Source organism: Oxyura jamaicensis, chromosome 4, assembly GCF_011077185.1.
Source record: "Oxyura jamaicensis isolate SHBP4307 breed ruddy duck chromosome 4, BPBGC_Ojam_1.0, whole genome shotgun sequence".
NCBI classification, from domain to species: domain Eukaryota; kingdom Metazoa; phylum Chordata; class Aves; order Anseriformes; family Anatidae; genus Oxyura; species Oxyura jamaicensis.
Window position 1 is genome coordinate 61,383,052 of NC_048896.1, and position 26,486 is coordinate 61,409,537.

The 26,486-nt window shown below is 36.0% G+C and overlaps 1 long non-coding RNA gene across 2 annotated transcripts; it reads left to right on the top strand.

The window, feature by feature from the left end:
- Positions 1–26,230, top strand: LOC118166729. Of its 2 annotated transcripts, XR_004750692.1 has the most exons (6): positions 1–57; positions 22,738–22,822; positions 23,211–23,273; positions 23,885–24,007; positions 25,498–25,599; positions 25,852–26,230. It is a non-coding gene; the product is annotated as an uncharacterized LOC118166729 (long non-coding RNA). The 2 variants fall into 2 exon arrangements; XR_004750691.1 differs by lacking the exon at positions 1–57 and having other exon boundaries at positions 22,391–22,822.
- The last annotated feature ends 256 nt before the right edge of the window (positions 26,231–26,486 follow it).

Here is a 26,486-nt window from a genome sequence, read left to right on the forward strand (position 1 = left end):
ATTCAATTTCATCTCTATGGATGCTATGGGCACCTACTGCAAGGACTGCAGAATTTGGTGAGTAGCAGTTTTACATGCAATTTATCCTTTGCAAACTTGCAAACATTCCATTTCAACCCTATTCTCTCCAAAGTAGGGAGATAGTCTTTTTAGTCTCTCATAAGCCAACTCTTCCATGTGCTCCTTCACTTTACTGGTTTTTCTTTGTATGGTCTTGAACTCCACTATGTCCTTGAGATGCAGGTACTCAAAGCAGCTAAAGGGCATAGATATGCAATTGCAGTGATGTTTCTTATTGTTGTATTTAGTAACACAAATTACCGCGTTACTGTTATTTGTTAATAAAAATATCGTGTCTTTTTTGTTTTTGCTATTCTGAGGCCAGAGTATTATAACTATGGTTTGAAATTTTACCGTAGAAGTATCAGAGTAAGTACAGATGGTATTTGGGATACATCTTTCATTCCATGGAATTTGGTTTGATAATTTTGTGTAATAGCTGTGTATTTCACCACTACTTTTTTAATTGAATCTGAGCACTCATCAATTATCTCACATTCAATTATAGTGCACTGATAGCACTGTCTAGCAACTGCTTTTCTCATCTCATCTTTCCTCCCACATGTAACAATGTAAAGACCTGTCTTAAATTTTATCATCTTTATTTCCTATGTTCTTCTCTCTTTACATTCTCAGCTATTGACTCCTATTAAGATTTAAGAGGAGGTAAAGGAGCTTGTTTGGAAGTTCAATGTCCATGAAATGGTCAGAGTCCAGAGCCTGTATAAAGTTTTTATCTGTTGTGTGCTGTTTGTTTGTTTGTGAAATATTGTCCTTCCTTTAAGTATCTCTAAATGGGTCACTGCAGTGTTTTATACATCATATGCTAGGTTTTGTTTGTCTGTAGTACTAACTCATCTCTTTTAAACAGAACCGGAAACTTCAGGTATACTTGGTATACTTATTGCCATACGTACACTGATTTTTGCAAGTTTCTTTCATATTCTTCAACCCTGCAGCTTTGTACTGCTCTCTCTAAGTGATGTGCTTGATTATTTAGTCAAATGCGGCATTTGTTTTACTGTGATTTCTTTTGGACCAGAGGCAGCATGAAGCAGCAATGCAAAACAGCTTGTTATAATTTGACTATTTTATCTCCCAAAGGAAGAAAGTGTGTTCCATCATTAAAAATTACAGTACTGGACTTATTCCAAACCAAAATATAGCAGTATTTATGAATTAATGTTGAGAAAGGATAACAGAAGCAGTTTTTTCAGGAACGCTTGTAGTGTCACAAGCAAAATTAGGTACCATGGTGATGAGATAGATTAAAACCTGAATATGTTTCAAAATGGTGTGCAGAGACATTTAACGAAGCAGTTATTTAGACATGTTTAATGAATAGTTCACAGTGAATACAGCATTGCAAGAAAAGAGAAGACATCAGTGCATTAAACTGTCTCAGGAGGTAGATATTAATAAAGAACCTTTAGCTAATGTACAGGAATAAAGGTCAAGGAACAAAGCCAAAGAAGACAGAAAAGGCAAAAGGAAGGAAGTCAGCTAAAACAAGGCAGAGTTTGACAGGACTAGAGGAACTGGTATTCAGCATTAAAAATGGCAATCAGGGCCTGAAGGAGAACAGAAGGGAAATGATGAGAACATTTGTGAAATAGGAATAAAAACTTGGACTGTTGTAAAAGGGTCAGAGAGAGCGATAAGTATTTAAAAGTGCCTGTATGAATGCAAGATGCGCGACGAAGAAAACAGAGAGACCAGAAACACACAGAATATTGGCATCATTAATCTAACTGGAACAGAGAGAGGAAACAAAATTCTGTTAGGGATAAATAGCATAAGATAATATATAGATCATGGAGAAGGGAACAGATGGGAGAGAAGGTTTGGAAATAAATAAAACTGAGAATTATGGGAGAAGACATACGTTGGTTAAAAAAATTTGGGCGTGCTTAGAAACTCTGCTTAACCTCAGCTCCCACTGTCTGTGAAAGTGGTTTTCCAGTTGTTGAATGTGTTTCTGGTACATCTAAGTAGGACAGTTTGGAGAATGTTTTTCTTTGTAAAAGAAATAGCTCAAAAGAACTACAGCCACCCTCATTGGTACAGTGGTATTTCTAATCTGGCAATCCCGTCCTTGGCATCTGCTGAGCTGTCCTGGGTGTTGTTGCATCCCCACTTTATCAGAGCAGCTTTATTAGAGGGCAGGTGAATGACTTATAAACAACAGACCACTGACTCTACTGGAGTTCCTGGTGAGATGCAACACTTGGAAATCCTGGGGCCATCATGACAGCTTAAGCCCAGCTGAGGAGTTTCAGAAGAAAAGGGACACAAGACTTTTTATGGTATTACGGTACATTTATGGTGTTTTTACTATATCATGATACCATAGTTTCATTATACTATTTCAAAATAAAAGTTTTTTTTTTTAAAATTGTTTTTAATCAAACATTGAAGCAAATATTCAAAAGAGCATTGAAAATTGCTTCAAAAAACAAACAACAAACAAATCAATATATGTGGAAATGCAGTCACATCTGTTTTGAAATGGAAGTCTAAAGCTGATTAAGCATACCTGAATGACTGCTGAGCTGCCCTGAATCCTCACCATTTCAACGTAAAGTAACTCAGTTAAAAATTTTTTAAACTGCCCCAACTCTAACCCCCCTAATCCTGCCTTTAGCCCACATCTTCAGACTTGGAGGAATTGCTCGCTGCCCTCCAAGTGCATGGTGCAGCTAGGCTTGTCCCAGTTGCATAGGAGGACTGGGCTGGCAGCATTGCAGGTAGAAGACATGATGCCAGCTGCTGTGGCAGAGCTGGTCTCCCATTCTTTTTGCTCCTGCCTTTTACCTGGTATGCCTCCATACCAGCTGCAGTCTGATATTTGCAGGCTGAAAGACCAGAGCTCGAGTGAAGGCTTCATGCCTGTAGATCGGCTCAGGTCCAGAAGCAGGAAGGGGCACACCAGTGAAGTACTGTGCTCTGAGGACTTTCTTGTGTAGGTCAGCACTGACTGATTCACAGACCTTCCCACTCCTTTTGTCCCACACCTGGCCTCTGTTGCAGCCTTGTTTCAATTTCTTCCCTCCCAGTGTTGTAGTATTTGCACTTCTGCTATAGATGGATTATTCACCCTCAGTTGCTTCATTTGATTGAATAACTGAAATTTGACTGTTTTTTTTTTTTTTTTCATTTTCCATGTCTGTGGATCTGTTGTCTTAGTTAGGCAGTGCAGTTTTGCTCTGTATATGCAGTTGCTAATGTTTCTACCAGGTCAGAGGTTAATGTAATGCTTGGTATTTATGTGGTATTTTTCTCAGTATATTGGGGAACGAGTGTATCTAGCATGAATCTTTTTTAAAAATCAACATTCTCAGCATTGCCAAGGCTACAATAATCATTGTAGCACTTACCACTTTTTATTTTTAGTAGCAAAATAGGCATAGTTCTGGTAGACGCTATGTCCTCTTGCCAAGATAGATGACAGTGTTCTCATCTCTCTCTCCCTTTCTCCTTCCGAGGAGCCATTTTTAGCAAATTGTTTGAGCATTACAACTCAAATAAGGTTTTACCTTTTATAGATTTTAGCTTGTCTAGTTAGGCATACCACTTTCAGGGGATTTCAGCTGCTAGAGAATGTCTAAGGCTCTGAACATAACAAAAAAAAGACATTTTTTTCTATATCTTGAGAATACTGAAACTCTCCAACAATCCTAAAATAATTGTTGCACCTCATATTTTCAAGTAACTGGCAGGAACAGTAATCTTGTACAGCTTAGTACACTCTATTAAAAATTAGTTATATACATATTGATCACAATGCTTCTCTTAGCTGATGAGGCATCTCTTGAGGATGAAACCACAGTACCATATGGCTTTAATGTACTCGATATAGTTCTCTAAATAACCACTATAAATTATATTTCAGAATTATGCTGGACAGCAATTGAGCCTGACTTCCAAACTGTCAATAATATATTTTGACTGTAGGCAAGAAGTAGTTTATGCACAAGATGTAATATTTAAATAATTAACAGTTAACCATTCCATTTTCTAAGTGTGGTTTGTGACACTTTGAATTACACTAATTTTAACTTCAACATCCAATGATAAAATGTGTGAGTAATGCACCCAGCTAATTGAAATTTATACAGGAAGCAGAATGCACCACTTCTCTAGCATTGTAGCTAAAGTAACGCAATGCAGTTTCCCCAAAAAGAATGAGATCCAGCATCTTATTGCAATTTTAAATGTAAATTTTAAATGGAAACATTCTTTTGAATATGAAAGCAGTTTACTGCCCAGTTCTGGCAGAGGGTGATGTAATAAATATTTGAATTCAAATTTAGGGCAAAGCTAAAGATATAGTTTGGTTTTCTGGGTTTATATATTGTTCCCTCAAATGTTTATTTGTCAACAAGCTAAGTCATTAACACAAATCAATTTGAATCCCAATCTGGAGCCAAATCTACCCCATGAAATAAGCACTATTACCTGTTAAACAGTAACAGCAATATTATTGTTTATGACATTACCAACTGGCAGAAAACACAATGGCCTTTTAAAAATCTAAACAAGGAGGGAATAAGTCAGAGACCAAGCCATCAAGTTCAGAATATGTATAATATCTGTACCCAAAGATCTGTTTCTGGCAACAAAAAGCCTTTCCTCCTTCAAAAGGTAAGGTAAGTGGATAGCACGCAAACATCTTACGTGCTCTGCCTAATGTTTGAAAATGCCATGGCATTTTCTTAGGGGAGACTTTCAGCATTTTGATGAACATACTGTTGGCCCAAATCATCCCTCCTCCCACCTTTTTAACAGTCCTCTTTGTTCTGCTTTTCAATATGGCTGGAACTGATATTGCATAGATGCTACATTCCAGGGCTGGCCCATGACAAAAACAATTCTAGATAGAGGATAAAAGAGAATAAAGAAAAATGATGGGACATATGCAGGTTTTTTTTTTTTTTTTTTTTTTTCCTTCCAGGAAAGTCATGGAGACTTTCACAGTTTTTCAGGAGAAGTTACAAAGGCACTGTTTTAGCATTTTTATTTTTTAAGTTATTTGAACCCGTGTTTGCATCAGGTGGCTATGGTGACTTACAGTCACCTCCACTCAGCTTTTCTCTCAGACTTACTCATTTTTTTTGTTTGTTTGTTTAAATTACCAGTTGTGGGATCAGAAAGAGAAAGTGCAATTCTCAGTTATGTTTCAGACATTAAAAATGTTGTCAGACATCAGTTTTTCATAGATTTAGCAGTCAACTGCAGCTGCTGTCAGAAGGTGTGCCTCAAAAATTCACTGAATTCACTCAAATAACAGGGTCTCCAAGGTTTTAATAAGTCAAAATGGAGATGTAATTGTACAAGTTAAAGGAGCAGGAAAAGATGCAGTCATGACATTTGCTTCAGTCAATTTTCATTAATGCATGCTGCTGTTTTCTTGACAGGGGGCTTATCGGTATGCCTTGACAGGGATTTTTTATTTGGGGCTGGATATGAGGGTGGGGAATGAGTCTTTGCCATAACTGTTTCAACAGAAGATGACTGTGGGCTTTTCTCTCCCAGTAGGCCCCCCTTAGTGGAGCTTGAAAAGATGCAAGCAATGCTTCCGGCTGCAGGAATTACAGGGTGAATATCCTACTTCTGATTTTCAATTTTTTTTTACAAATATTGTACACAATCCTTTCATAAGGACTCTGTATTACTGAAGAACTATAAAGTAGTATTTGCTGGACACCACTAACCTCAGGCATGGTGGGAAGTTTGTTTTTTTCCCTTCTCACTGCCATCCTGTTACAATTTTTTTTTTTTTTTTTCTCTCCTTTTAGTGTACTCAGTACCATAGGGGTGAAGAGTAGAAGCCCTCTAATTGTATTGTCAGTGATTTCATTGTTTCTTTATGAAGGCTACCAATTTGTGGAATATTGAGGCAGAGAGGCATCATCTGTTATTATTCTAGAATAAGTTTTAAAATAGCACTTTGAGGTGCAGAGGAAAACCTGATCCAGTGAATCCAGGAAGCGAATAAAAGTTTCCCCACGACCAATACATTTTGTACTCAACATGTTGTAAAACAAACATACATCTCTTCCTTTTATGGCTCTTGCTTATGGCAGTTACTTAAAATATTAGATAAAGTTTTAGACATCCATATGTGTGTGTTGGGTGGTAGAATTACATTAGAACAAAAATACAACGCTAAAAATAAATTATCCTCATTCTACACATGGTCACAATCAGTATTCTCCAACTTTGCCCTCTCTAATGTTACAGTACTTGTTGTTATATAGAATTTCAAGTTAGTTTATAGTGTGTAAATGTCATGCATTTGATGCTAGTTTTCTATGATCTGTGCTAGCTACCCTTGTGGATAGTTTACTGCATCTCTCTCCTGATATATCAGATTGTGGAAGATTTGAGGCATTCAAGACTTGCTTGGCAAACCTTTGGAAAATTGCAAGTTTTAGTAGTTTAATGGCGCACAGACCTGTGTCTCTTCACCAAAAATGACCAATATTTTACAACATCCAGGATTCATGAGATGACACATACTTTCCCTAAAGCTGATGAATTATAGGTTACCCCTTTGCGTTGGAGACCAGAAGTGAAAAATAGAACCATATTCAAATGGTACAAAAGGTAAGAAGTAGTAAACATTGGCAGTCATTGTTTTTTCATAGGGGTAACAGTCAATTGTGTCTGCTGTCAAGGTGTGCCTCGAAGATTCACTGAGCTCACTCAAATAACCCTCCAAGGTCTCAGCAATTTGAAATTGAGATCTAGTTACATAGATGTAAGGAAGGGGAAAAACAGCTATGACATTCACTTTAGTCAGTTCGGGTTAAACCATGCTTTTGTTGGTGTTGCATGTACTGTTGGTGGGCCTAACAACTGCTGTGGGCCTAATAACTTCTATTCTCTGCCCTGCCCTGTCTAAATCTTATTTTTACTAATTTCTATTCATTTTCTTTGCTAGGCTATTTGACCAGTAGGTCTATCAGCATCCCAGTCTTCCAAAACTCTGTGTACTTGCCAGTGCTGTTTGTAGCATGCTCAGCTGCCGTTTCCCATTATCCCCAGTCCTTCTGGGTTGCATTTGATCAGTTTTCTTTCCCTGGCAGCCAGGTCAGGGAGGTCAGGGAGATGATGCACTGTAAGTTTTCCCTTAGTAAAAAGTCGGGAAATGCTTCTGGCTAGATATTAATCGTCAAACATTAGTCATAACTGAAGGAAGCATTCTTTTTTTCACTCAACTTGCTCCTAAAAAGTTCCTTTTGTCCCACACTAATGGCAGCCTGAAGAACTATTAAGCAGCAGATGCATGCAAACAAGCACAAAACCAGCTTGAATGATCCCATCCCACAGTTTCCTGTTGCGCTCTGGCTTCTTCAAGTCTGTGTGTTGAGCTTACAACACAGACCATCTCTGTGCTTTTGCAGTGAGGAGCACACTTCTAGGACCAACAAATAATCCATATACTGAACTTATATAAAAGACAAATATATGGATTATCATTCATCTCAATAGTATTTGGTATGCAAATACAATTTCTCTTCCACTTTTTTATCTTCATATATCTCCCCCCTTTTTTTTGCCTGAGGTATTTTACTGTTCATCTCCTCGTTCATCGTGTATGCAGGAACATCTAGTAATCTAATAAACTCTACTTGTAATGAGCATTAAACTTTACAACAGACACATGAATGTGCTTACTTAACACCCATGCCATAGGAGACAATTACCTGCTGTTTCCAAAAGTGTCAAAAATCTTAAAAATCTTATTTGCTGTTCTTGACCTTATGACCACACTACAAAGGGTTTCTTTGTTTGTTTTTTAATATATATATGTATGTATATATATATATATATATATTGATAGCTGTTTTAGCTATGTTTTCTGTCTCCCTTTCCTTAGGCTGTTAATACATTAAAAAAAAAAAAAAAAAAAAAAAAAAAGTGTGAACAAAATGGGTCAAAGCTTGAAGAGCGATTGTACAGAATTTCTCCCAAACAAGCAAAGGCCAAAAATTCAACCCTGGTTATTCTCTTTTTCACAATGCATATCAAATACAAAGAACATGGTTTGTGCCTGTAAGTTACATTGAGGCCCTGGGCAATCTGTTTGAACATTCACATCAGCTCTACTTTGAGCAGGTGGTTGAAGTACATGAATTCCTAAGGTCTGAGTCCAAGAATCATGAGTTACTCAGCTTAAACCAGTACAAAATGGAGATGACCAAATAGATTTGACACTATTTGTGAGTAAGAAAGAAATGAAACATTTTCTTTTTTATAGTCATAGCATGAAGGTTAAAATAAAAGGAATTGCAAGTAGTGATTTCCACATGATATGCTATAATAGTGTCTTTATTCAACACTACAATATGAATGAAATCACCTCTTGGGTAGAACTTTGCAACTGCTTACAATAACATTCTGTGAAAGTTGATTGGGAAGAAGTGAAAGAAAACACTGTATCCACTTCAGACTGCCAGGACATTTGTTGTGTGTCTCTGTGTTCTAATTACCTACTAAGAAATTTGGCTACATGAACATCATTACTTTTCCATAAACTGCCGTAGGGATTTTAATGACCACTAGGAGCTAGGATTCAAAGATCTGAGTTTCCTCTATAGTCTCAGTCCTGTGCTGTTGGCATCTTGCAAGAGCCTCAGTTCAGTAGTAACTCAGACAGACAAGGGCTACCAGTACTATTTCCTTCGGTGCATGCACTCAGTTTTCCTTGGAGGATCTCCTATTTAAATTCAAACTTGGCTCTGCACTGCTTAACTTGGGAGGTCTGACTGGCTCATAACACAAAATGTTGTGGCTACAAGCCACTATATTCATTTGGTCTCCATACATTTGGATTCACCTTCTGTTAATCACGATTATTTGATTATGATTCATCAGGAACTTCAAGAACATCATCTGATGGAGGAGAAGACATTTGAGAGTTTTTTATTATTATTTTTAAAGTCATGAGTGGTCTTGGGTTGGTCCTAAATGATTTCAGAGAGCTAAACTGCCTACAGGAAGGGTGTCATATGCACACTTTTTTAAAGACTGTGTTGGAGTTGTGCTTGCTGAAGTGCTCCCCAAACAATTCCTCTGGTGATGCAGCTCCATATTAATTCTGACATGCATAAATGTCAGTTTCTTATATTAACCAATGAAACAGGCAATGGACTGTAAATTATTGCTCATTCCTGTCAAACACAAAATGTGTTGGCTGCTAGAAAAGATATTTTTGCTTAGCAATAAAAGTATTTAAAATGGGTCCTTCTGTGAGAGATTCCATGAGGATACACCTTCTGAAAGTTCCTGCTGAAAAGATGCCTTTTATGCCATTGAGTATGTACACTTCATTAATGTCTGCACATGCTGAACAGGTTAAGTACACATACCATTTTCTGGGTGGATATCAAATAAGAATAGTCTTTAATACATAGAGATGGCTGCAGAATTATATTTTACGCGTTAAAAAAAATCCGAATGAAACTTGGAAAATTGACTATGAAACAAAGAATAAAAATAAGAACCAGGAAGTCTTTAGGTTTTTTGTGAGGTTGGTTTGCTAACCTTTTTTGTTTGTAACCCAGAATTGTCCTTAACACCTATATCTATTTATAGCAGGAAGTCCAAAGGTGACAGTTACCTTCACCCTCAATTTTTTATTTTTTTATTTTTTTTTTGTGAACTTTGAGTTCAGGTATAATACTTCAGGTATTCTGGGGCTGATGTTACAATGTTTTCAGGAAGTGAAGCTCTTCCAGGGAATGCATGGAAAACTTCACAGCTCCATCTTAAGGAAAGCTGTTCTGACATATGTTTCCTGAACCTTTAGGAAGAATTAGCAGGAATATGTGATAGGAACAATCTTTCTGTTTCTGGAAAGGAGGTTATAGCTGAAGATTATGCTCCCACATGTTGCATAATTTCTGGTTGGCTTTTCTTCCCTGTGGTTGTGTGCAAGACTGCTTTGGCTATGGGAAAAGTCTCTTGCTTCTTAAAATCCACTATGACATTAATGATGAATAGTAAAGACCATTGCACTGCACTTTGCACGCTAATCAGTCTTTGCGTTGCCTTATATCATGTACCATATGTACACTGTGACTTGGCTGGGTTCAAAAACTGTAACTGGCAACACTTACTCTGATTGTTCTTATAATGATCAAACAGTAACACAGTTTGACAGAAATTTTATAAACCATCATGTCGTAAAACAAAACCAGCATAAACTGGCTTGAGCAAGAAGGTGTGTTTAAAAGGAAAAAAAAGTTAATCAAAAGCACATGAAACTGGCCATCTGTGCAATTGTTGTGCGTTTTCAGTGTATGAAGGCAAATAAATACCATGAACCTTTTGCACAGTCAGTTTGAAGGTATTAAAAGATTTTTGAAAGTCAGGAAGAAAACTAAAATGAAAGCTCTATAATTCACACTGAATTCACTGGTGGTAGAAGGATTTGTCAGGATTTGCCCTTTCTCCTTTCGTATCTGTAAGAACTGCCTCTTACGCATCCTCAGCCTTTGCTTGTTTGGTTTACATTTGGAATCTTAAATGTCAACACATGTGAGTTACAACATGAAAAAAATACTCATGAATTTAAGGGACTAGGTGGTGAGATGTATGTCACCGTTTTGCACCTGAGAAGACAGGGTGTTTGCAATGGGAATGGTCTGTGTATAAAATGAATACAGTGATTGCCCAGCCTCATTCTTAATAGGTATTTACCCACATCATAAATATATATATATATACACACATATATGAGCTTATATATACATAAATAATAAGAACCAGGTAGTAATAAGGGATTCAAGAGAACATGATTCAGCAAAATCAGAGTTCCGAAGATAGGGTTTATGTAAAGTAACTAAAGAAAAAAGAAAGCCAGGAGAGAATGCAAACATTCTGGCAAACAAACATGATGCACAATAGTGATAGGAAGAACAAGTGTCTGTCAATAAATCGGAGTCAAGATTTTTTCATAACCTGAAAATCCAAACTGGATCATGGAAAAGTTTTTTTTTTTTTTTGCTTTTTTTTTTTTTTTTTTTAAAAAAAAAAAAAAAAAGGACAGCACAAGCTTTTAGCAGAAGAATAAAGAATCCTAACATAAGAAGTCAATTATGTTAGGAAAACATACATAAAATGAATTAAGTAATGGTTCTATAAATATATCAGATGTTAAAGTAAAAAAAGACAAAGAAAAGGACAGGTCTAATATTTATTTAAGTTACTTTTGGAAGACACGATACAGAATACAGAGTAGGATGCCAAGAATTTTTTTTTCTTGCCTTTATTAAAAAGGTTATTGTGACTAATGTGATTATTGTAATTAATGCAGTAATATGATGGAGAAACAAAATGGGAAGAACCAGAAGAGCCAAAATGTTAGGTTAAAAAAAAAATAAAATAATAATTCAGGTGTACTCTTTGAAGAAGTTGAAAGTTATCAGCAAATGCTTACTGTACATTCTAAATAATTAACAGTTACCTCCTGGGACCCACTGGGAATAAATGAGAACCCAGATGCAATAGATGATAATAACATGACGCAATGTAGAACCATCCGTGATTTTCCAAAGTACAAGTTGTTTTGGTGGGGCAGCAGCATATGTGATTTGTATTCATTTTAGAAATAGTTGTGACAGTTCTGAAACATATTTTCAGAAACAGATTAGGGAGATGGTGCAAAGGGAGTTGGTATTAGCTTTAACATAGTCAGAGTCCAGTTCTTGTAAGTTACAGGCCACATTGGTATGAAAGTCAATGAGGATTTATTTTAAAGGCATTTCTAGTGCCAGAACAATTTAATCCTTCTGGTTATGGCGTGGAGGATAGCTTTCAGTATATGATCATAAAGCGTGTATAAGCTTGGAAAAGAGAGTAAGTTTAAATATGAAAGTGGAGTTGAGAACTTGCATAAATGTTTTGAAGTCAGCAACATAAAATTCAATACAATGTTCTGTGTCCATTTGAAATAGGATTAATAAGAATTGACTTGGTCTGCAGAAAAAAAGGGCATTAGTTTATACAACTAAGCATATAGATAAACATTTGCACAAGTAGAGAGCTTGTAGGACTTCCTACACAGGAGATTTTTCATGAAGATATGTGTATGAGGGATGACTAAGATATAGCTGATATTATTTCTGAGCTAAGGAAAGGACTGGATGACTCCTTGGCATTTCTGTGAATCCATACACATGGAAAACCACTTGCAAATTTTATATTCGTGGTTGCTACTTTATGCATGCAGTTGACGATGTGTGTATTTTATTTAGCTTTCCTACTAATGTCCACAGCAAATGCAGATTAAACTGTCATCTCTATGACGCTCTGCTGTCACCGGTGCATTGGCATATAGGCAAACACATTGTAAAGTACTGTAAATGGTCTGAGGGAAATAAGAAACTATAGTTCATCACTGTGTCATAAATTTCTTGCCATGGAAGTGAAATAAAAGCTGCAGTAGGTCTGCTTTGAAAACTGGGATAATACCTACATTTCCAAATTAAGTAGAAAATTCAGTATTTGCTATATTTATTTTTAGTCTTTTGTTCTTGGTAATGTGTCAGGTCATCTTTTTAATTTAGGTAGGTCAGTGATTTCACCTATGACATTAATTCACACAAGGCATGAGCCTTCCGTAGCTCACTCTGATTGTATGCAGATTGTATGCATGCCTTATTTATAAACAAAAGCAAAATGGATTCTCTTTCTACGTGCAAGTGTTTTATCTGTGTCTCTCCTCCTGGGCTGGGCAGTAATTTCTTCCTTATACTCATATAGTGAAATCAGTTCATTAATTCAAATTTTTTTCTCAAGTTATTTCCTCTGTCCTCTCAAAAGAGCTAAGGAGCAACCAAGTACTTGCTGACATTTTCATTAGATATTCTTAATAGAACTGAGTACATATAGATGCTAATTTCATCTAGCATAATTACTGAAGTCCCTGTTATACCATTTATTCTAGCTAAAGTACACTGATTCAGGGAATTCAGAATATAATATTGTCATGTAGAAAGAAAGCCAAGATATAGTCACAAAGTTGTAAATAAGCAGATCAAGATAATCCTTAAAAAACTTATCTGAGGTCTCCTGAGGGAGGAGAGAGAGGCACTGATGTTAGAGAAGGCAGAGCAGAAAAGAGAGTTGCTAAAGTGGTAACTGGAAGAAAATTCTTTAAGCCAGCCTTCAGATCTGTGTGATGACTGAAGATCCTGAATTATAAGAAGGAGCAGGTAAAAGGAAAGGGTAGGAGCAGAAAGGACAGCAAAGAATGAGCATGGAGGGTTGTAGGGCAAGTGCACATTAGAAAATTTGGTCTGTGTCTTGTTTATCTGGCATTTTTAGCGTTATGATTTGTTCAGGCAATTTTCCCCAAATCAGCAACACTTTGTATATGCATGCACAAATTAAGAGATTGGAAAACAATTTTTCATGTTACATATTTTTGAAAGCAAACTTAGTGCAGTCCTGTCAATACAGAAAGGATTAGTGGGAACAGAAATGATTTATTGGAATGTGGACATGAATGGCAACAGGAAAGTCATAATTATTATAACTAAAAGGGTTGAGAGCTAGATAAAGAGAAAAATAATGGATTCCTTGACTGCCATTATACATATATATATCCTGCCAAGCTATAAAGTTTGTTGACTGCAATTTGCCTAAGTGTAACCCATCTTGATTTTCTGTGCAGAATTTAGAAATATGGGAACCGTGCATTACTTTATTACAGTCCTTGTAGCACATAGCAACGTAACTGGTGGTTGCAATCGTCTATCAGTTTTATGGCTTTTGTTTGTTGCTGCAAATACACAATAGATACTATAGAAAGATACATAGAAACAAAGCAAAGGAAGAAAATGCTGAAATTCATGTGAACTTTGGGGAGAAACACAAATTCAAACTATACCAAATGTTTTAGTTAGCCTCAAATAAATAAAATAACCCAGTGGGATCACATCCCTGTAGTAAGAGACAGACTTTACCTGCCAGTGATTTGAGGCAGATGTAGACTCAGCTGGCTTGGCTTCAGTATGATGTGAAAGAAACACAAGCTTTTGGGGGTTTTATAGCTGGAGTTTTGCTGAGTGCAGCTGCTCCCTCAGCATATTATTAACTCAAAAACACGTTCATTTAGAAAAAAAAAAATAAGAAAAAGATTCCTGGCGCTTCTTTATCATGCAGGGATCTCTTGGACTACTCTGAGGGGATGTATTTGAACATTGCTGTGGAGGATGTGATACACTAAAATTAATACGAACAAAATGGAATTTAAAGAATAGTAGTGAGGGGGAAAAAGAAAGACAAAACGGCAAATATTAGAGGTGTGTCCCTCTGGACCTTTCCTTAATAAGCACCCAGTACCCTAGCAGGGACTTTCAGATCCAACTCAACAAACATATTCAAAAACTCATCACCCTTCTTCATCCTCTATTTTATTTCTGTGGAAACAGCTGTGTAGGTTCTAAAGAGATGAATAATACAATGGCAGTAGTTTTGTAGATTCACAGGATAATTGAATTTAAGGCTGGAAAGTGCCTCCTGAATTCTCCCATGCCCCACCAGGCAAATCAAATATGCTTACATCTCTCTTAACACATTTGTCTAAGGGCTTCCAGTGATGGACCAGATCACTGCAATAACTTTGCCCCAGTGCATAACTTATGTTTGCTGATAAAGCTTAAGCCCTTAATTTTGTCTTTTTACTGATATATCTATAAAGCTTTAATAGCTATTCTCTTTTTAGTTTACTTACATTTATTTGAAAGCCTCTGTCACCTTTATCCTGTCTTGTCTGAACCTCAGATTCAACCTTTGCTTTTACCTTTCTCCATCCCCTTTTCCCTCTCTCCATGTCACCTTCCCCTTTATTCTTCACCCTTTCTCATTTTTGTCACCCCTTTTTTGACTCTAAATGGTGTTTCCAGGGCAAGCGTCCAGACACTTCCTGGCACTGTCACAGGAAGGGCTCCTTCTTTTGTGTTTCACGGGGAATATTGTACAATAGGCCCCGATGTGATGCCTAATGCTTTCCACAGAGCAAAATACTAATTTATGTTCAGCTTGTGATCCATCACACTCCTTAAAACCTTTTCTCAACAGCTACAGGTTAATCATTCTCCATTCTGTTTTTGTGAGTACAATTCTTCAGACCTATGCTAAGTATTTTCTTTGCTGATTTTATTTGACCCTATATTTTCTAAGCTAAATTTCTAAGATTTTACTGTATTTTCACTCTGTCCTAATCCGTTCCTCCCAATTTGATATGTTTTGAACATTTAGTAATAAGACTTCTGGGACTGTGTCCTCATTTGTTGGAAGCATATGTTTCCTTTCATTGAAGTATGGTAAATGCACCTTGGAAATGACAGTTATTTACTGAAAGCTGTTTGGAGAATGTTATTTGAGGATGATTCTTGGGATTTATCTTAAAAGTGTACTGTCTGGGATGGATAGGGACAAATTCTTCTGGAGGAAAGTGCTGTGATGCTAATATCTATAGGTGTGGTTAAGGATTTGGCTTTAGCTTAAGAATAATTTTCCAGACAGCTTTGTTACAAATTTTACCCTGCGCAAGGGGCATACTTATATACTTCTGGTATACAGGGTATACTTAAGAGATCTATGATATAAAAAAGTAAGGTCTTACGCGACATATTTGTTCTGAATTTATTTTTTTAATACTGAATACAATAGGCTCTGGCCTATTCCACCATAACACATAAGGATATAATGAGGTGACAGTCTGAAAATGATTTTACTGAGTGAATCATTCTGCTGCATGAGCACTCTGAGCATTGCTGTACATTACTGTACATACTACGCAGTGCCTTTCAAGTTTGCATAAATATAATATATTGTCAACGAGCCCAGCTATTTGTTCTATCATACTTGTTAAAAAGTAGTCTGGCACATGTGTTCTGCTTGTGACTATGCAAGTGCAAATCTAAGTATTTTAGTAATTAAAATAATAATAATAATAAAAAGACTCTTTTGGTCAGATCCTCATGTAGTCCTTTAGATGTCAATCTTTTAATGAAGGCTGTTATTGATTGATTGATGAGTTAATGACAGAATGTTGGGGCAAAATATGTGGTTTCTGCAGCATTTCTTGTGGTGGTTTTGTGTACATCTTCTGCTGAACTGGATTTGACTTGGAAAAAACAGCTCTCTGGAGTGCCTTATGCCATGCTATGCCATAGTCAGGAAAGCTGAGATATTAGGTTTCTATTTCTATTGACTTTCCTAAGCAAGTTTTCCTTTTCCCCTGTACATAATTTTCTTCTGCAGCAGCTCAGTGATACACATATAATTATTATCTTAAACCAGAAAGTAACCTAAACATTAGTACTAAGCTATCTATGTTTACTGTCAGCACTTGACTCTTCTACCCACAAAATGCTCATACATTACTATATTACTAATGAACTGCATTAAAATCCATCAGATATTACACATGTATTATGGTGATACATTTTGCATAAGATACATGTACAGGGGTGTTTTACTGAATATTTACAAGAAGGGGTGATTGTAGTAAAGTTAGAACAAATGTCATACTTCGGGATTTTTCAGGACACAATTCATCTGATTTCATTCAGTCTGTAATAACCCACAGCATTCCCTCACATGAAACACCTATTTAGTACCAGAATCCACACACCTACTTTCAAACCCAGCTTCATTCGCCGTTTGATTTATTGATACATTAAGCGGGTTTTCAGACCTAAGAAACAGCCCAAAATAATCATTTCACTTCCACTTTTCCTCCGGGACAGCAAGGGTCAGTTTCTGTTGTAAGTTCTTAACTCCAATTTAGAATTAGCTGGAAGTCATTAACACTCAATATAAATTCAGCAGCGAGCTTGAAATGAGCTGGTAGTCTGACTGGGCTTATACAAAACCTCCATCCTTAAAGCAGAGGTAAGTATTTCTCAGCTAGCACTTTTTTGTGTGTGTGTCAGATTTATTGAATGATATTATTGCTGCTGTAATTCAAAGATATACATAGAAGTTTCAGACTATTGATTGCTTTCAGGGCTCAAGAGAAAAAGAACCTTGCCCCTTGGAGGTCCCATGGCATTGTTTTACTGGTATACTTTTCAGAACAGCATGTTGAAATATTTGGATCCATTGCAAACAGTGATCATGTTTATATCTTTGTAAAATTTGCCAGTGGCACAGTTCTACTGGTATGGCTGAAAAACTGTAAGATGAAATGGCATATATTGTTTACGTATACAGATACCCAGTCTGCGTGTGTAAATCAGGTATTTCTGCATATACAGAACCTGGTAGGCAGATAAATGGTCAAGTACATGTTGGATTTTATATATGTTCTTATGTGCCCTTACAAACACCAACTGACCAATTGTACATGTGCTTTGGAGGTTAATGATTAAATGGGAGCCTTACCTTTCAAACTATGTTTATTAGTAAATCTAAATCTATGATTAAAGCATCAGATCCTCAGTAATTTGCAGTTCATCTAAGTAACCCAGAAAATGTTCTTAGCTTTTCCTCATTTATCATCTGAAGTTTCTGAGATAACTCAAGGCAACTGGAAGCAATAACAATTTTCCATGTGTGGTGGTTTTACTGTGCTAGGCAGTTGAACACCACAATCGCTCTCTCACTCCCCCTCCTCAGATGAGGAGGGGAAGAAGTAAAGGAAAGAACAATTCACGGGTTGAGATAATTTAATTAAAGGAAAAAAAAAAAAAAAAAGGAATTATTATTAATTAAATAATTCAACTGAAGGGAAAAAAGAGGGGAAAAGGGAGGGGGAAAGGGAGTAACAAAACAAAACTAGTAAAGTCTATGTGGAAGTGCAGAGGAAAGAAATTACTCTCTACTTCCCACAAATGAGCGATGCTTGACCACGTCCTTGAAGCAGGGCCTCAAAGCACGTAGCCGGTGTTCGGGAGGAGGACAGACGTTTTTGCAATGAGAGCCCACCCCTCCCCTCTTCTTCCTTTTTCCACCTTTTATTGCCGAGTGTGACATCATATGGTATGGAATATCCCTTTGGTTGGTTTAGGTCAGCTGCCCTGCTGATGTTTCTTTCTCACTTTTTTGCCCACCCCCTAGGAGGGTTAGAGAGAGTCCTGATGCTGTGCCAGCACTTCTCAGCAGCAGACACAACACTGGTGTGATGCCACTGCTGTTCTAGCTACAAGTGCAGAGTGCAGCACTGTATGGGCTGCTGCAGGGAAAGCTAACATCCCAACCAGACCCACTACACCAAGCCCCTGTTTTGTGACTGTATGTCTGTGGGAGAGACCAGGAGAAGACTAAAGAAACTAATGTAGGAACTAGTAAGGGGACAGGGAGGCACAGCACAGTCTAACACGGAGAACGTGTACCATGGGAAACATTTTTTTACTTGTGGTCATGAAGAGATCACCTTGTCAATTCCTGTAAATGAAAAAGTATTATAGAGCTCCTAGCTCCCACACCATTTTCCCCAAGCCTGCAAGATTTTTTTTTTTTTTTTTTTTTTTTTCTGGTTGTTCAAGTGAAAAATGAGCAATGCTCTTAGTTTTGCATACAGTACATACTGCTAACCTTCTTCACTATTCCTCATAGCCTAATGGATTGCCATCATAAACTCATGATTGTTGTGAAATCTGTGTCTTATGCCAGGCAGACATTTCCTGCTGAAAGATGAAACTACATTGTAGCAGTGTTTTTACTTTGCTGACCTGAAAATAAATTGTTCAGAGCATGGCTTAACATTTTCTAATTAGGGGGAGGTGGAAAGCACATATTTTGTGCTACAGATGCAAAGGCTTTTTGCAAATACTTGCATTTTTCTTTAAAATTTGCAAAGACTTATGGAAGTTTCTATTAACAATTTGTAATGTGCAAGGACAATTTTTATTTTGGTAAAAGTTACTGTTTTCTTTGGTTGAGGTGATCTTTTAAAAAATAAAATATTGTCACTTAAAATGAGGTACAACATCAGTAAACTATTTTTGTTATTTTCTATCATAATCTAAGTTTTTGACAGTTTTAAAATTTCTTATGAATTTGAAAATGTCTCAGGGAAAATGGAATGGATAGGATTTTAAACTCAGAGGTCATCTTGAACTGCATTTTGTATCAATTTAATTGGCAGATTTGCCTTAAGATGATATCTATAGGCTATTGCTCAGATCTAGTAAAATAAGAATAAATAAGCATAATCTTATTTTCTATTGCTTTCTCTTTCCCATTCACTGCTGTTCAGCACAGGAAGCTCAACATTAATATCTTACTTTATGGCAGTGCTATTCTGTTCAGTAGAAAACGGAAAGATATTTTAAAATATTTTTTGTAGTTGCTTGCTTGTTTGTTTGTTTGTTTTTCCCATGACAATAAAAGGAAAGGTTTCCTCTATGTGGCTGTGATTTAGGAGCAATTCAAATATTCAAAATTTGTTGCTGAAATCTTTAGTTTGACTGCAATTTTTATGTGATGATTCCTTAACAGAATTGTTTGTGCTGCATGTACTGGCATACATGTACTGCCATTTTAATCTGCTGTATTTTGGCCTTCAGAGAATGGCTTTACCTCATGAAATTTCCCATTAACTTACATTTTGTAGTCTAGATAGGAAGCCAACAACCAACAAACCAACAACATTAATTTATATGAGACACTAAAAACAGATCTCTGGAAAGAAAATATTGGGATATATATTTTATTTCTTCATGAAAAGCCAACATTTTACATGGAAAGACAATACTGTTAGTGCAAATATTCTTTTATGTGATACTCCTGTTTTTGTTCATAAATAAATACTTGGCAATGTTAGTCCTGACTAGTAACTCTGTGCAACTTCATAGAATGTTTCAGAATATGCAAGTTAGCTGCATATTGAAAAAGAGATGGTGATAGGACTAGGAATATAATCTCCAAGAAATGTATTTTAATTCCATATATTTTCAAAGTCCTTGGAAGATAATGGGTGACAATGCAAAGCAGTATAGATATGTCTTCACAAGGAATGGGTAGACTTTTTCAAAGATTCTCCAGTTGCACAGATATGGCCCCAATTCAGAAGCCATGCTCATTTCACAGGACATCACAAACATCTAGTTGTTTAAACTATTAATATATATACATATGAAAACTGGTTATTTGGCTAATCAGGGAGTATATTCATACATGAAACTAAGGTTTTCTTCCTGTAAAACTTCAGCCAATATGATGAAGTTTCCATACTGGCAGTCTGTTATGAAAGAATATGAAAGGGAAATTGTTTCACTGGCTTAGGTCCTACATATGGACAATTTCCTTGTAATTCTCCTTGAGGAACCACACAAGCCTAGACTATTTATTTCATCATAGATGAACTTGAAAGAAGTCCAGTCCAAAAAAAGGCGTAGTCCTCTAATGTCTCTTCTCTCACAAGTTGGATGAGAGCACTGAAGCTTTTATGAATCCTGAGAAGCATAGCTGGGAGTAAAATAAAGTGTAGTATGATGGAGTTCTTTGTGTATGGGAAAGTTTGCAAAACAGAGAACATAACCTTAAAGATATCCTTAAAAAAATAATGGAATTTATAGATGCTTTGCACTATTTTGTACTAAGAAATCATACTGGGAAAACAAACAAACAAACAAAAAAACTAAGACAATGCCTGTAAGTATTTTTTATTGAAGATATATTTTAGATTTGTTTAATCTGAATTACACTAAAATCACTTGGCTATTATGTCTCATTAAGATAACTATGATTTTGAAAGTTAATCACTATGAAGCTTCAAAGCTTCAGTAAGACTTCATGACTGCTATTCTGAAAATCTATTTTAAGTTATGTGTATATGAATATATTTTATATCATCTCAGAAATGTCCTGTAAATGCTCAAAATGGAGAGGTTACTGTAATTTTAGGAACTTCACATCAGAAGGGTCCTTCTTAATTAACACAACTTGTCATAATTATATGAATAAACACTTCGAAAACACTTGGTGAGAGTGGCAAAATAAAATAAAATAAAGTTCCCCTCTATCCTTGCTTATTGGACCTGCCAAAATATTAGCATGACACTTGAACAGTCCTTCAATCTACTCGGTCAAATTATTGATATATATAAAGAAAGAATCTGAGAGTGCTTTAAAGAAAGCAAATGGAATGACTGGTGTTCCCATGTGTTTATTTGATTTACTTTTAATAACTCAGAACATAAATAATTCAGACACAGCTGCTCAGATTTAATATCCAACAACAGTAGCAACTCTGTTGTTGTTTTTTTTTTTCACTTACGCAAATGTTGCTGAACACAGATTCTGAGTTTACATTCCTCCTTCACTCTGTGAGCTCTGTGAGCAATGCTTTAAATTATAATTACAAATTAGTGTACCCAGTGCTGTTTACTCTGCATAGTAATTATATTTCAAAGATTTAAAATGTAATTTAAAATGTAATTATATTTCAAAGAACAACTTCATACAAATATGAAAAATGTGTATGTTTAAGCTTGTTTAAATTTATTTTATCCTTTAAAAGTAAAAAGAGTATTTTTAGATTTTATTTTACCACCTCTGTAAAATGACCCTTACCCTTCCTCCTTACTTCTTCCGTTCCCCCATATATATATCCATATAATTTTTGAGTAGCTTCCAGCAAAACATAACTGCTTTCACAGACTGTGCTCTCCACCTCTGAGGTGTATGTCCAAAACATTTTGTTTAGTTATTTATCATCATCATCAATCGGGAAAGCAGGGAAGGAGAGAACATTGCTTTCTTTTCTGTTTGTTTGTTTGTTTGTTTGTTTGTTTTAACTTGGATGATTCAGAGTAGTGTTTTGTTTGTTTGGTTGGTTGGTTGGTTTTGTTTTTTCCTTCTTTTTCTTTCTGATCCCATGTGAGTGCTGGGATTTCTGTTTAGATATGTTGCAACTATATCTGCAATGTGACATAACAGGATTCTGAGTTATGTGTTAACCAATTGCACCTTAACTGTAATTAAAATGTGCCATAATTACTCTATCTATACCATAGTAAAGATAGCTGAACTGAAAGAGAAATGCTAATTTTAAGTAGAAAAATTGCATATAACTAACAAGGACAAACACAGAACTGGTGAATTATCTTTTTTTTTTTTTTTTTTTTTGACAGAACAGATGTATATTTTAACTAGAAGGTGAATTATTATTATTACAGTTTATCAACAGTATCCACAATCAAAGTACCTGGAATTATGTGAAATTTTCTTGATATGTCATGACATATCTATTAAAAAGAGAGGCAATATATGATGAGATGGGACTCAGTCCCATGTGAAGATGTACACATTAAGCTTGCATTAGGTTTTCTAACATCCCCAAACATCTCAGAAGGTGTCCATTTCCTAAAAACCTTTCTTGCCTCCTGAAGACATTACCATACCTTACAATAATCCAACCAGTTGTATTTGTAGGATTAAGCAAAAACAGATGGGAAGACCTTCTAGTCACAGGGCAGTGGCTCCTCACATTCATGCAGCTTTAGGATAAAACTCCTCTATTCCACATTGTTCTTGAAGAGAACTGGGGCTGGGAGAATCCAAAGCAGAGTCAGGCAGTGAACTAAAAATGATGTGGACATTCAAAAAGTTCAATACTCAAATGAGAGTTCTGGTATTCTTTTCTTAAGCAGTAAATGTAAAGATAGTGATTTGTTAAATGTTAAGGATGTATCCTTCGATTCCAAGGCAAAGATACAAGAGAAGATGGGGATGAAAACTTACGTTGCTGAAATGTGATCTGCCTGGCCTGATGCACTGTCCCAAGGAAAAGGTGGGTTTCTCTGAATGTGTAGTGACACTCCCTACAAAGTGAGTCATTTTTAACTTTCTCTCGTTTTTAGTTTAAATGAGATCAGTCCATCTCCTGGTTTCACTTGAATTTTTTAAAGAGACTTAAACAAAGGCAAAATGTTCTGTTTTCTCTTTTATTTTGAATGTACTTTCATACAGCCTTCATTGTTTTACTTAAAATAAAACTAATTACATGTCTTTTCCATATATAAAAGAAACATATGCATTTTGTTATATTTTCATATGGATGAGGCATTCTTTTTGACAATATATTTAGGGGTGAAAAAAGAGAGCAGTGGCTGCTGCTTAGTGCCCCAGCCATCTTTATGAATTGCTATTTATTCATTTCCTTTCCTTCTTGTCTCCAGGGAACCCTGAAGGTGGCCAGGGTCATCTCAGCAGACTGAAAACTGATTGAAACCTCAGAGGAGGTAATAATACTTTCTCATTCCTCCCTCATTTAATCTTGACAAACTAGCTGTAACCCACTGTGGATTAGCAACGCACAATCTGGCATTGCAGGACAAACAAAGTTTAAAGTGTGTCTTTAAACTTCATTAAGGGTTTTCCATTCCCATATGATTAGAAAGATTTTTGTTTGGATCTGAACTGCAGTAAAAGCTGGGTCATTGCGTTAATGGACAATTAATCTATAAATCCATTAAGTTATGATAACGATGTGGAATAGATTTTTAAATCTGAACGGATTTAGTGTATGCTGCTTTCCCTTCTTGTCACTTGTTAAGGTAGAACATACTTTGTTCATTACAGTTTAGGAGACTTTAACTTCCTAAAAAACCAGCAATTCTTTCACTTGTCCTTGGTATGAGTTTTCTTAGCTGACTATGTAAATCCTTCAGCTGAATGGTGTGTATTTGTGAGCATATGCAGTAAATCTCCCTCTTAAAGTGAGTGACCGATTTTTATGAGTGTTGAATGGGTAACCAAAACAGTATTTCCCTTCCACTCAACACAACTGAACAGAGGTTTTGCACTCAAGGTATTTTAATCATATCACTGTAACACTGTGCCCTTTATCTAGAACTAAGTATCAGCCAAAAATTACTTGAAAATGAGCCTGCATTTTGCTCAAATAAGTTAATGAACCTCTGTGAACTTTCAAGACTGGGCTGAATTTCAAGATTGGAACAATGCTCAAAGCCAGGTGAGTTTTATTGTAAATATTTCCCGCATGGTTCCAGCAACAATATGATCCTGTTTAACTAGTTTAACTAAATGCTTGTGTAACATCAAGGCCTGGATGACAGACTCTTTTATTTGGAAAAAAAAAGAAGTAAAAAAGAGTGATAATATGCTACTGTTGAAACTGTGTGCTAAAATTACAAATGTGCAGACTGAGATAGTGTTACATATAAATATTGCTGTTGGGGTGCAAATTTCTTCATCTGTACTTATTTATATACATATATCCATAGCAAGCAAAGGCCTTAAATTTTGTGGACTCATCTATCTTACTAGCATACTAACAAAAATACTGAATTGTCTGAATTGTTCTCAATATGTGTACAGATTTGTAAGATCTAAGACAAAATGTATACTTCTAGTTACACGTTCTTGATCAAATATTTCTAATCTTGGTGGATATTAACCCTTTTTAAAGGCTTAGAACCTTCAACAGGTCTCCTTACAAAAAGAAAAAAAAAAAAAAAAAGAATTGAGGGGATTTAGGGAGAGAACTAGAGGTTCAACAGACAAACTAGCACCTCACAACAGAAAGCAAATTGCATACTTCTGCTGAAAAGACAAGAACATAGAAATCTGTGCCCATCCATAAATGCCTTTTTGCCTCCAACCCCTCAGTCCCCAAAAGAGTCCAAAATATTATTTTCTTTTAGAAGCAGATGGAGCTAACATAGAGATGCCTTTACAGTGGAAAGCAATTGCTTCAAGATGGACCACAGTGGTTGATAAAAATAAATAATGAATAAATAATAGTATGTGCTATGTTCTTGACTACCCTAAGACATAGGGATTAATGTAAAGATCACCCACCGGTTTTCTGAAAAGTATTTGAAATCTGTTCCAAATAGACAACACACAGTAAATACACAGTACCGATTCTCTCATTTTAGATATGTGATTATATAGGCAAAAAAACAGAGCAGTATATCTGCTTTGAGGAAATGTAATTAAGGTAAGCTCACTTATGCTAAGGCAAATCTGGTGTGACTAGATGAAGAAATAGGTAGCAGAGCAGGACAAACATCCACCTGAAGCTCTTAATGGGTGGTGGTTTTGTAGTATTCTAAGGGTTAATGTTTTTTAAGCCTCTTTTAATTGGAACTAAAGATTGTGTAAAAGTTTTCTTTTTATAGCATTAGTGTGCAGATTAATGTTTCCTGTGTTTTAATGACATGTTCCCCAGCAGCAGATGAGTGGTATAAAAATATTTAATTAAAGTCAGTCATAGCCTGCTGGCAAGCAATGACCTTACCTTCAACTCAACGTACTGGATAAAGAACTTGCTGTCTTTTTCATTCTTTAACATTTGAAACATAAAAGCATGTAAGGCACAAAGTGTTTGTTTTGTTTTGTTTTGTTTTATTTTTTGCATACCTTGCTGCATGTTGGCCACAATCATAGTACAGTAATATCTGTTTTCTTAAAGCTATTTTCTTTATTTCCTCGTTGAAGCTTACCAAGGGATGTGTGTTTGTGTGTGTGTGAAGTGGGGAGACAGAGACACAAAGAGGGCTGAAAATTCAGCAGATTTTCTGTTTCAGCTGCAGCTTCTGTGTTGTTGCCTATATCTAAACCAGAGAATTATCTAGTTTAGACAGATATTAATATAACCATTGCACTTAAACAAGGCTTTGCTTACTACTAACTATTCCCTAAGGCATTTATTAGTGTAGGCATGCATTCTATAAATTATACAGAGTGCATGACACTATATCACCTAGATGTGTATGCATTTTAATCCATCTCTATATTTGTTTGTTTGTTTTCTGTTCCCCTTACCTTGTACTGTCCTGTTTCCTTTGAAAGCTTCCACTCATGCTGCAACAAGAAGGGAAGAAAATCTGTCTACCATTATATGCTGATACAGTTAAATGCACAAGCTGGCTAGCATTTCCATGGGTTGGCTGCAAGTCAGGAAGGTACCCGTAAAATAGAAAAATAAAAATCTGTGTGTGCATGCATTTGTGTATGTGTGTGTATGTACATAGATATAGATAAAATACAAAATAACCGGGACATGGCAATTATTTTTCTCCTGGTTTTAAAATGGATTCCACTCTGTTATCATTGCCAAAATAAAATAAAATAAACCAAGTGTTTCTTTCAAGACATCTTGCAGTCTTTATCATGTCAATAAACATACACTGGAAAACCAAAGAGAAACAATTGGTGTTTTTAGCAGAGAGAGCGAAACAAAACCAGACATTCTGAGAGTTTATGAGAGCATGTAAAAAGATCATTTCCTGAAAAGGTTCCTAGCTATAACGGGAAGATCAAAATGACCTGACTGGGAGATGGTGTTAGTCACATAATATGATATACATGTTGCATTTTGGAACTATCGTCTACTTAACACTTACTGTTGTTGGACTGAGAAAAAACAACACCTGTTGTTACCTTATTGAATGTAGCAAGAATAATGAAAAGTGTGGAAGAGGTGG